This window comes from Electrophorus electricus, chromosome 13 (genome assembly GCF_041902795.1).
Source record: "Electrophorus electricus isolate QZ-2024a chromosome 13, ASM4190279v1, whole genome shotgun sequence".
Taxonomy (NCBI): domain Eukaryota; kingdom Metazoa; phylum Chordata; class Actinopteri; order Gymnotiformes; family Gymnotidae; genus Electrophorus; species Electrophorus electricus.
In genome coordinates, this window is record NC_137509.1 from 3,480,359 (window position 1) to 3,492,657 (window position 12,299).

The window sequence follows — 12,299 nt, forward strand, 5'->3', positions numbered from 1 at the left end:
TTGTCAAATTACAGCATAAAAAGTGTTTTTATCCCCTTTCATTAACTGTTAAATGAACTTGAACAGTGATCCTATTAACATTGCAACTGCTTTACTGTGTGAGGAGGTACAAGATCTCTGTCTGCCCCTACTGGACATCTCAAGAACACTAGCCAGACCACGGGCCAGAGGCAGAGTTGGACTGGGCCTGGGAGCTCTCTTTCAGGAACCTCACTGCTGCAAGCAGGTTGGTCTGTTTCTACTGAACCCACCAGCTTTTTGTTCAAATGAACACTTTTATTTACACGGCCTTCTTTCCTCTTTAATAGGAGGTGATCTGATTTATGCCAATGTTGGTAACAGGATTACAGGTAGAGTTCACCTCAAATAAATGTACTACTTTAATGGCTGCCCTGTTATGTTTGTAATGATTTTACTGCTTCATCCAACAATGACATGTATGCATATGCTGTGAATAATAAAACAAAACACACAGGAAATGGTAAGAACTCTGCATATCCGCAGTAAGAACACTGACTAAATATCTGACATCTGATGTTAATGTCAGATAATACATTAACAGGCCCAACTGATGGAACTTTCTCAAAAAAAGAGCTGAAAAACTTGAAACTTCACAGTAAAGGTACATACCACCTAATACAAATTATTTTAAAAGAACACAAGACTGAATGGAGGGACACTTAACACTGTCTCTTTTTTCCATACAGTATCACCCTAAATTATGAACTCTATTATTATTATTATTATTATTGTTATTATGATACTATGTATGGGTCAAGTGTTGTGGTTTACTCAAAGGTTTAAAGCAAAAACACCAAAACAAAGGAATAAAGCCCAATATCAACAATTTTACTACAATCGTGTGTGTGTGTGTGTGTGTGTGTGTGTGTGTGTGTGTATAAGTGAGAGAGTTGGAGAGAAACTAACAGACTGTATCTTGCAGACTTACAGATACAAATATACAATCAGTTCTTGAATGTTTGAAATTTTTGCCCTTGTTTTTTTATGAGCTATAAGGTTCACATGACTACTGTAATGTTAAGACATGTTGTTTACCACCATCAATAACTGTAACCCAGGGTTATAGTTCATTTAACGATTGCTGACAGATCATTCGCAGTAATATCAGTTGGACACCAGTAGCAGTCACAGTTGATGTACAGTATCTGTTTGGACACATCTACCGAAAATTAAATTATTTTCTTTCATATAGTAATTTTAACCTAATTATATACGTACAAATGCATAGACAACAGTTTATGAGAAAACAAAGATAACAGAAATGCTATAAATTATTCTCAAAACATACCCTAGTCTAAATACCTGAGATAATTATTTATATTTAGCAAGGTAGAGTAGATACCGAAGGGATTTATATCAGTTAAGAAAATAGCAAAAGCTCTGAAAGTTGTTTTTTTTGTTTGTTTGTTTGTTTGTTGTTTTGTTTTGTTTACAAATGCAGTGGCCAAAACCACCAGTTGCTGCAATGAAACTGGCTCCTATGCAGATACCCCAGGAAAGGAAGGTACCTCTACTGAAAAGGACAAGCATATTAAAGTCATTAGCCTAATAAATCACCAGTTAACAGCAACACAGATTTCATCTGAAATACATGCTTTACTGATCTCTAGCAGCTAGCAGGTCTTGGGCAAAAGAACGCAGCCAATGCACACTAGAACACTGGAAATCTGCTCTTTGGTCAGATGGCAGCATGTGTGGTCTGCATTGTGAAACATAAGGGAGGGATGTAATTGTGTTTGTGGTGCTATGACAAAAGGTACCGCACAATCATCTGATCAGAACCCTATAGTGTTGGTTTGGGATGAGTTTGGCCATAAACATTTGGCCTGTAGTGTATGTGGTTGGAAATCAATGTATAAATATTACGTGATCCTCTTTGTTAGTATATTTGTCACTATAAATTTCAGAATAAAATGTGCTGTTTTTAGTCTGACTCAAAGATGGACTTTCAAACATGTGTAAAGAAAGCAACCTCTCACTCAAGCAAACCTTTCATCCCTCCAGTTCAAGCATCTTACTCCTTTCACAACCTCTCTCTGAAATATTTTACTCCTCTCACTGAAACCTCTCACTCCTCACACTCACTCCTCTCACTCCTCTTACTGAAACCTCTCACTCCTCACACTCAAACCTCTCACTCCTCTTACTGAAACCTCTCACTCCTCACACTCAAACCTCTCACTCCTCTTACTGAAACCTCTCACTCCTCACACTCAAACCTCTCACTCCTCTTACTGAAACCTCTCACTCCTCACACTCAAACCTCTCACTCCTCTTACTGAAACCTCTCACTCCTCACACTCAAGCCTCACATTCTTCTCACTCAAAGCTGTCAGTACACAGCATGTGCATGTGATATGAGCCAAATAATTCCCACCAAATCTGATCTGACTGCTATGACTTTGGAATATTTTAAACTTTACAGTGTATTTTTTTTCCTCTGCACTCAGTAATTCCACTAATAAAAGATTATGAAATTAGAATGAAAATGAGGGAAAGCAGTTTGTTTTCTGTTTAATAGATGCTGGTGCAGGATTCAGTGATGTGACTTATGCTCAAATTAAAATGAAACCCAAGAAGAAACCAAAACAAACAGGTGGGGCGATGGGCTTGTGTATGAAATATATATACCTTGTTTTTTTGTGGTGAAAGCTAATGCATGTGTGTTGTGCTCTGTTAGAGAAGACCAGGGAGGGCACTGATGTGATGTACTCAGAACTGAAACAGAAGTCAGAAAAGGGTAAGCAGTAGAACATCACAGCTCCACTTCATAAATGCCAGATAAAGCAAGAAACTGGTTTTATTAAACACTAATTTACTTTTGCTCTTTATTTTGCATCTTGGAAATGTGTAAATTTGTCAGTGTTTCTAACAACATTAGTGACAAACGTGGCAACAAAAGTAGTGAAAATGTTTTTTATATACTAAGTGATAAGATGCCAATGGAATCTGGACAATATAGAAATTCTTCGGAAAAACATGATCAATGTTTTCTCTGGCCTCTGGGAAATTATAGACCACACAAAACACATCATTGTAATTGGTTAAGGACAGTAGTTTGTATTGGGTTAAGCTTTGTAGTTAATGAGAGTAGTCTGTGTGGGGTTAAGCAGTGAAGTGTCTGCCTGATGGAAGACTACAGGGTGTGACTGGAGGCCTGTAGTGTGGGATGTCTGAGTAATGCCCTGCAGAGTTCTTTAAAAGGATTATGATGGTAAATGACTGTGGGGAAAGAATGAGGTTTTTTTCCCTCTTTCACAGATGGTCCAGGACCCAGTGATGTGACTTATGCTGAAACTGAAATGAAAACCATGAAGAAACCAAAATAAACAGGTGAGACTGAGATTGAAAAAGTGTATCTGAATATACTCTGTTGTGAATTATAGATTTACTTTTGCATTTAATAGACCAAATGCTTCCAGCTCCTGTAGTGTTAAAAAAGTCACTGTGGTAGCTGTTCCATAAGATGTTACTTTATTGTGTGAAAGCTAATTCATGTCTGTTGTGCACTGCTAGAGAAGACCAGGGAGGGCACTGATATGATGTACTCAGAACTGAAACAGAAGTCAGAAAATGGTAAGCTTAGAACATGAGTGATAGAGGGCAGTGGTAGCTCAATGATTAAGGTCCTTGACTTGTAATGGTATGGTTGACCAGTTGCCACTGTTGGGCCTCTGAGCAAAGCCTTTAGCCCTCAGTTGCTCAAGTTGTACTCAGTCATAATTGTAAGTCGCTTTGGATAAAAGCGTCAGCTAAATACCATAAATGTAAACAGCTCTGCTTCATAAATGCTGGAATGTGGTGGTGGGCAATTGAACACTGAGAACCATTTAAAATGTATTTATTTACTTACTTTTCGCTTTTGAAGAGAAAAGTACAATAGTCACAATAGTAGCAACAAAACTAGTTAAACTGAATAAATGAATGTAAACTCACTGCTAGGTGATGGGAGGTAGAATGTACACTGCTGGGTGATGGGGGTAGTGCGCATGAGGGGAAAAAGATGAGACTGTCAGTGTGTGTGCTAATATACTGATATGTCTATATACATATGAATGTCTGTTCTGTTGGTGTGTGTGTGTGGAAGCAAGAGAACAAGTATGCATGTGTGTGTTGAGATGCCTGTGAATAGATGTTGCATGGTGCTGCTCAAGGATGTACTGCACCATAATAAGCTCTACACCACTGTACAGCTGTATGATCTTATCGAGCTGTGCCCACTTTCTGAAAACTCCAAAGTGTCTCTCTTTGCCCTGTGCTACTGCTGCTAGGGTAGCCAGCATTTCTGCTTTCTGTGTGGGGTCCATTGCGTCCCATGTCAGTAATGTTAAGTGGCCCCTAATAAACCTGGATGGGCTTCATGGGATGGTGGAGCAAGAAGGAAACTGGCATTTATTGGTGACTTCTTGCCAAGAGTGTTTAATGGGTGTTTAAATAATATAATACATGAGATGTTTGTTACATTAATACTATATCAGAGAATACCTAAGGACAAACAAGAAAGCAGGGTTGTGGAGAGCAGGTAAGATTGGGTTGGTGGTAAGTTTTAAGTTTTGAGATTTGTTTTAAATGTGCAGAGAATTGGACTGACAGACCTGTAGGAGGAGCAGCCTGGAGATGAGGCGCTAATCTGGTGGATGCTTGATCACCAAATTTATGGAGGTTGCAAGAAGGAACAGTTAGCAGATCAGCTGAAAATGAGCAGAGAGTACAGCTGGGTTTGTAAGGAAGGAGAAGGTCAGACAATCAGGAAGGAATGAAGTTATTAAGAGCTTTGCAAGTGAGCATAAGGATTTTGAATTGGATGCAGTATTTTACAGGAAGTCAGTGAAAATCTTAGAGAACAGGTATAATATGGTTGTGACAGCGAGTGTGAGTCAGAAGGTGCAACAACATTCTTGACCATTTGGACTGTTACCTACAAGAAGAGAAATACATACTCCAAGTGACTAAAAATGAAGTCATGCACAAGAGACACAGCAGCAGGGTTAGAGAGACAGGACTGAAATTATATTACGATATTGGCTATATTACAAAGATGAAAGTAGGAGGTTTTAACAACAGAACTGACATGTGTATTAAATGAGAAAGCTGAGGTGAGGCTGACACACAAATTGTTACCAGGATTGTATTATGTGGAATATGAACAAATTTCAGAGTCGTATATCCCATTTCAACAATGTTTTGCTCACTAGGGGGTATTCTGCAGTGTTTTTAGACATTGAGTCAGTGTAAAAGTCTTTGCATTCTACCTCTTTTCCAGGTGATTCCACTTAACCCACCGATTCAACATATGCTCAGATTAGCAAAAGGCACAGCAAAAAGAATAACAGGTAAGAGTGATTCATTACAGATATGTTGATAAGACAGTTCACTAGCAATTCCTTAACATTTCCTAGATGAGACTGTCGGGTATTCTTAAAGATGTGCCTTATAGGACATATCAAATTAACATTTCAAATGAACATTTTTCTCAATAGCTTAAACACTAAGGTTAAGCCATTCATGCAAACCCCATAAAAATGTGTTTTTCTAAGTAATGTGTGAAGAGACCTTATAAAGCATCTTTCTCTTTTAGGTCTTTGAAGAAAGTGCAACATTGTGGAATTTAAATCTTCAATCAATGACTCGACTGGTGTCAAAGCTGCCCAATGATTAGCTTGGCATTATTCAAAGAGAACTATGGTAAATGTAGTTTTTACAGGATATGTTGTTCCATTCCTTGTGTTGTTGCTGTACTCAAGGTTTTCTGAAGTCTAGCTTGTGGCTTTAGGGGACAGGAGGGACCAGGATCTGAACTAAAGAGATATTTAGGCTTATACTCCGTAACTTTGCCAATGATGTATCCAGTTTACATCATGTAGTAAATATCACTTGATTGTTTGCTGAATATTTTTGAATTGCCACAATCAAAATAGTACAATTAAAAGAATAATTTTTAAAAGGGTAATAACAGTATAAGGTGCATGCTCATTTTTTTTACATTTAAATTTCATTTTTATAAATAGATTTTTCTGTTATTATAATTTTCTATCACCATGGCCATCTTAATGTTTTATAGTCTTATGTTTTTTGGCTTGATTTTTATCCATATGCCTAGCCAAGTGTGAAACATCTAAGTGATGGTTCACATATTGCACATTGGTCATAAGATATACATTTTGATGTAAGATTTTAATTTCATATTCTTATATATCATTATAATTTATTGTTGTATGTTAATGTTTGTTTGCTGTCATAAAAAACATTGCTATTAAAAACCCATTATCATTCCAAAAATAGAATAGGACACAACATTTCTTAACATGTACTGTATATTTATAAGTTTGTAGGACAGGTCTATTGGTCCTGTCATGGAACGCTTGGCTCCCGCGAGGCACGTGGTTTGGCCAGCTATATGCAGTAGCAGGACCTTCGTATGTCGCCACGCCTGCACACACCTGTACCTCGTTTGTCTGTGTATTTAAACCCACATCAGGGAATGCACCATCGTTGGTCATTGTGGATGTAACGTAATAAATGTTTGATGTACTGTTCTTTTTGTCAAAGTTAAACGTATCGCTGTTTCTTGTCCGTGTTTAATGTTAACTGTTGAATTCATTTTTTTAGTTGATTTTTATCTTGTAACTAATTTACTTAAGCAGTGCAAATTAAAAATGTAATGCTTGAGGACTAAGGCACTGAATTAATGCAAAAATATATATTTTCCCAAACACAAAAGTATTCATGTTCTGTTCTTCTTCACACGAATGGTAAAATTATGCTCGTTGGCCAAGCAGATAATGGGTTTATTCATATTCCACACTAGCTCAGTATCTAATCAAATGCTGCACTTTGTTAAGAAATAGCACTTCGGTGTCTCAGCAGTGCCAGACACATGGGTCTGGGTATGTGTGAATGGTCATGATCAGCACTTAGAAACTGCATTCAGAGAATTTTAAAAGCCAGTATGGTTTATGTGAAAAGTCAAATATATTTAAATGATTAAATTAAAATCCTCATTTTAACCACAGGATGGTGTAATAAATTTAGCAAATCCTTTGTAGAGGGCCTTCAGTGTCAAACTTTATAGAGTTAGAAAGTATAACTGCAGTCCAGGAGATCTGCTGCCTTGCAGAGTTTAGTTCCAGCACATATGATTGAGCCTTTTAGTATTATCTGATTAACTGATTAGTAGAGCCAAATGTGTTGGATCCAAACTTCATTTTCCTAACATATAAGAGCATAATGTGTAGGTGCAGCACTATGTAGTACCTGCACCATCAAGGACAGAAGACCCTACAGTGGTCAGTGAAGACAGCAAAGAGTATCATCAGCATGTTTTTGTCCTCAGTCAGTATACATTAAACACTGCAGAGCCACCAGCATTGTAGAGGACCCCTCCCACCCCTCCCATGGACTATTCACCCTATCATCTGGTAGAAGGTACGGGAGTATCCGAGCTATCTCCACTAGAATGTGTAAGAGCTCAAACACCCATTGGACTATTGTTCAGTAACATTCAGCTGCTACTGTAGACTGCATACAACAAATCAAGCCACATTGCTCAGACTCTATTAGAATATTTTCTTTAAACCAGTCTGTGCCATGTTGCTACAAGTGATATTTACAGTAATTATGTAGTCAGTACTGTGTTTTTGCACTGTCCTGTATCCTGCACTGCGATGTGTCTTTCTACTTGTGTTTATTGTTTTGTCTCTGAACTTTATGTTGCATGTTGAACAATGAGTCCTGGAGGAATGATATTTCATCCTATGGTATACTGCAAATAACAAGGCCAACTTGACTATATGCTTACATAAGACTTTAACACTGCATGTATGAATGTAATTCTTCACCAATGATCATGTTAAATTAAATTGAAAAATACACATCTCTTCCACAGGAGTAAGTGTGAAGTTTGTGGTTGACCACTGTATGTGCATAAAATAGGTCAGAGCAGCTTGCGGTAACAGTAGACCACTGTACACTGATCACTGAGATCACTGAAATCAGATTTAACCATTTATTTTACAATAGGAGGGAGAAAAAGCCAGATCAGTGTGTGGAGAGTCAAACCGACCCACATTAACTTATTTTCAAAGAGTATCATCTATGCCCCACATCCTCATTAGCAGCTGTTGCTACTTATTGTGGACTTTGAACATGCATGCATAAATAGTTACACACTGTTGCATGCACTAGAATAGCAAGAATGCCTCAGTCTTTTTACATTTATTTAAGTACAATAAAAGGCATGAACTCTTGCAGCAAACCATCTCATTTTGGGGTCAGCTAAACACCACAACCAAGACTGAACAGAAAATGTAATGTCCAGTTTGCAGTGTGATAGTGTGGGAACAGTCACTGTTTTTAAGCCTCCCTGAGTGTATCTGAGTGCTTTAATAGTGCTTTCTGGATGCCAGCAGCTGAAAAAGAGTGTGTCCTGGCTGTCTGTTGTACATTGTATTTTTTGGTGCTTATTCTGGCCCTGTGAAGAGGAAGGTTTCATGCATAGACAGGTAATCCTTGTCATGTGCACACACCCATTAGGCTTTACAAGGTTTGGGGTCCTATTATGGTGTATCTGTGTTGAATGACAGGCAGATTAAAGGACAGCCAGGGTACTACAAGTGGGGGTTCACATTTAAGGGCGTGCTATAAGTTGGTACTAGCAGTAGATCCCATGTGGATATGGTGCTACGAGGGGGTCGTGGGGGCCTCGTGTATGCTGAACATGATGGGTGAGCACTATTAGGGCATCTTTCCCTTTGGTAGCAAGGAGTGTATACTGCTTTGAGGCTTTGGAGTAATTCACATGTGTATTTTACTTTGGTCCTATTATCAGTCCCTGGAAGTTTGTAGTAGTTGAGTAGCTTGTGTCCTATGAATTCTCAGTCATGTGTCCTTATTGCATTGTGATATGTATTTAATAAACTTTGCATATGCTTTTGCTCTTTGGAAATTGTTTTCTCTCAGTCCTTTTTGAGTAATATGCCACCAACCACTACATGTGCCTGTGAAGAAGTCACGTGACCTCACCACTCTTTGTAAGTTCCTGTGGTTGAGATCATGATGACCACTGCACCAGGAACCCATGCAGCTGTACAGGATTCTCTCCATGGTGAATCTGTACAAGTCAGTGAAATCACACACATATTTAGGCAATGCATGCAAAAATATTTGTTGCATACATGTCCTTGATAAAAGTTCTCATTCATGTTGCTGATATTTGTCTTCTCATCCACCAACAGCAAATATTTATAAATCAGAACATAAGACACACAGTAAATGTGGAAAATGTTTGTCACTTTGTCCCATACAAGCAGAAGTCCTGATGAAGAAAAACAGTGATAAAGGACAAGTAAGTCCCTTTCAGGAAATTGATTCAGGAAATTAATCTGTGGAGGGCTGTCTCTTCTTCATCATGTAGAGGACTGCCTCTTCTTCTTCAGGTTTCATACCTATATGCTTACAATACTTAATGTACATAGTAGGACTTGCATAAATTATATCACAATAATTTACTCCCCTTATTAATGTTTTAATACATTAATTAATGATCAAACTGTTCTATTAGCATATGGGAGTTGTGCAATATAATTGTAACCGTTTGCTCATACAATTTCTATCAAGAAAAAATGAGGAATTTGGTTTAGGATGCCCCAGTTTTTATTTGTGCAAAATATGGTCATTTGTGTCAAATAAACATATGGGTATTTAATATATTTGAAGCCTGCTTTGATATGTTTAGAATTAACTTATTATTTTACAAGATGCAGTTGTGGTGTCACTATGATGCTGTAGTGTGTGAGAGACCATCTGATCTATAAAATCAAACTTAGGTCTCTTACCCCAAGATAATCAATACAGTATATTGATCCACGTGTACAAACATTATAATCAACATTTCAGTGTGACAGCACAGCTATACATGTGTCCTTAGAATAACCATTCCAGCTTTTACTTGATAGATAGCGTTGGCTTTTACTAGATAAATAGGTAAATAGATAAATAGGTTTACTAGATAAATATAGGTTGCTCTGACTCTATTTTTATCTATGCTGTTCCATAGGCTACTTGTCAAAGTTTCAGTCTTACCACTCAGATGTCTAAAAGAAACTGACACATTTGCAAAGTGGAAATTCAATAAAAATGTGATTGCTTTGTATAGCAAGGCAGAAGTTCATGAAATTTGAAAAGCCAGTTTAAAGGAAGATTAAATATAGATATACTGTTAACAACAATTGAATTTTCAAGATCCTTAAGTCCAACAACAATACTATGTGCTGTAATATTCTCTTTATTCTCTGCTTTTGATTGTTTCACTCATTTGGTTTTAGCTCATTTTGATGCATTGTGATACTGATACATCTGTGAGTAGTTCTTGCATTTGCATGGGGTTGTGTTGTGAGGGCTGTCTTACTGATGTTCTCACCTCTCAGCCTCCTCAGCCTCTTCATATTTGTTAGTGTCCTTCATTCTGGAGCTCACATGCTACAGAGAATGATGTTATCTATAAAAGGAATTGATCGCTCTAAATAAAATAATAATAATGCCATTTTTAAAAATGTAATAATTACTAATGTGTTTGTGATTTTCAACTCATCCCAATGAAAAAGACAGATATTGCAACAAAGACATTTTCTTAAAACTATTCATATTTATTTAAAATGTTTAACCTCTTAATAAACATGTTAATAAGAACACTTTTTTTGTATAGATAGATACATTTAAAAAAATGAAAAATGCATGAAATATTTATTTCATAACTGTGAATAAAATATTAGAACAAATTAGGACAAAATGTATTAATTCTCTATAAATCATAGATTGCGGGGGTTTAGACAATATGGGTTTAGATCGTGCTGCTATTTGTGCCTTTTCAAATACCTACAGGAAATAAGTATCTATTATTTCACAGCAGATCCACGGTGAGTGAGCAAATTATGTTTTGAAGCATGAGACAATGATCATCTGCTGGTCAAAAACAGCAATGAGAGCCCTTCATGGTGCTTCTTAGTCTGGTACACTGCTTCAGTACATGTGACTTTATGTATGCTGTACATCAGCTAAGGCACATAATGACTTTCTGAAAGGACAAGGCTTTGTACAAAGTCTTTAAAAACTTCTCAGAAAAAAATAATATTACTAATTTGTACAAAATGATACATAAATTGTATCATTAAGTAGGCTTGTTTTTAGATCAAATGATAGCATTCAGTATACTGGCCATATCAGTAGGTTTCAATTCAGCTTTTATCAGTATCTATGTACTGTATAGAATTTAGAATATGTATAGAATAAGAAGATTGACGGACACACTAACTGGCACAGGCACAGAAACCAAAGGGGACAAAATGACTGGTACAAACAACGTGACAGGGATAGACACAGTGACTGGGACGGGTACAACATTATTTAACAAATTAACGCGTCCAGGTACGCCGGCGAGAGCTCTGGGCCCCAGTTGTTGGCTGGCCTGCAGTCCAACCCGCCTGTGGGGAATCACCCCTCGTCGATTTGGGGGCCGGCCACCTTTCCCGTCTCTGGGGTGGGCACTGGTGCTGCCTCCTTCCTGCCTCTACGAGGCTTCGGGACGGGCGCACAAGTTCCGTGGTGTGACGAGTCGCATAAACAGAAACACACATTTTATTTTCACATATAACATACACGACGTAGCACGCAGGCTAATGGGGTCAAACACCGACAACAGAGACACGTAAACTAATGACAATGAGGAGCAGGTGTGAGACACAGGGAGGGCGTGCCAAATTGACGAACACACACACATGCACACACGAGGAGATGTTCGAGGGGACGGGCCGTACCGTGATACATATGGGGTAATGTTTTTAATGTGTTTTATTCTGAGCTCATTTGGGAGGGCCTTATACCCTCAGCAGTCCAGAATAAGACAAACCGGTTTGGTTTCTCTAACACGTTTCTGTATGAAGCATAAATTCTAGAATGAATGGACCCATACATATTTGGAAACTCACTAAGCCATGCAGGTTAATGTCACTTGCAAAAGCCATACAACCATATCCACTGCATCACTGCATCACCTGTCTGTGTCAAAATCTTTTAATTAACTTTTTTGATTCTATAACCTTTTTAAAAAAAATAATCATGATTTTTCATGAGCTATTTTATCTTGAAGTAGGCTGGATGATGTTAAAAAAATAATAAATAAATCATATTTCAATAATCACCATACAGTACATTGTCACCCTTATATTCTGTAGGTCTTTACATTTGAAACATAGAATTCAACTAAATTTATGGTTATTGAAGCT

The 12,299-nt window shown here is 37.6% G+C and overlaps 1 long non-coding RNA gene across 1 annotated transcript; it reads left to right on the plus strand.

The window, feature by feature from the left end:
- Window positions 1-2,560: 2,560 nt before the first annotated feature.
- On the plus strand, window positions 2,561-3,341 carry LOC113568913 (uncharacterized). The gene is made up of 3 exons (XR_014115878.1): window positions 2,561-2,617; window positions 2,702-2,761; window positions 3,283-3,341. It is a non-coding gene; the product is annotated as an uncharacterized LOC113568913 (long non-coding RNA).
- The last annotated feature ends 8,958 nt before the right edge of the window (window positions 3,342-12,299 follow it).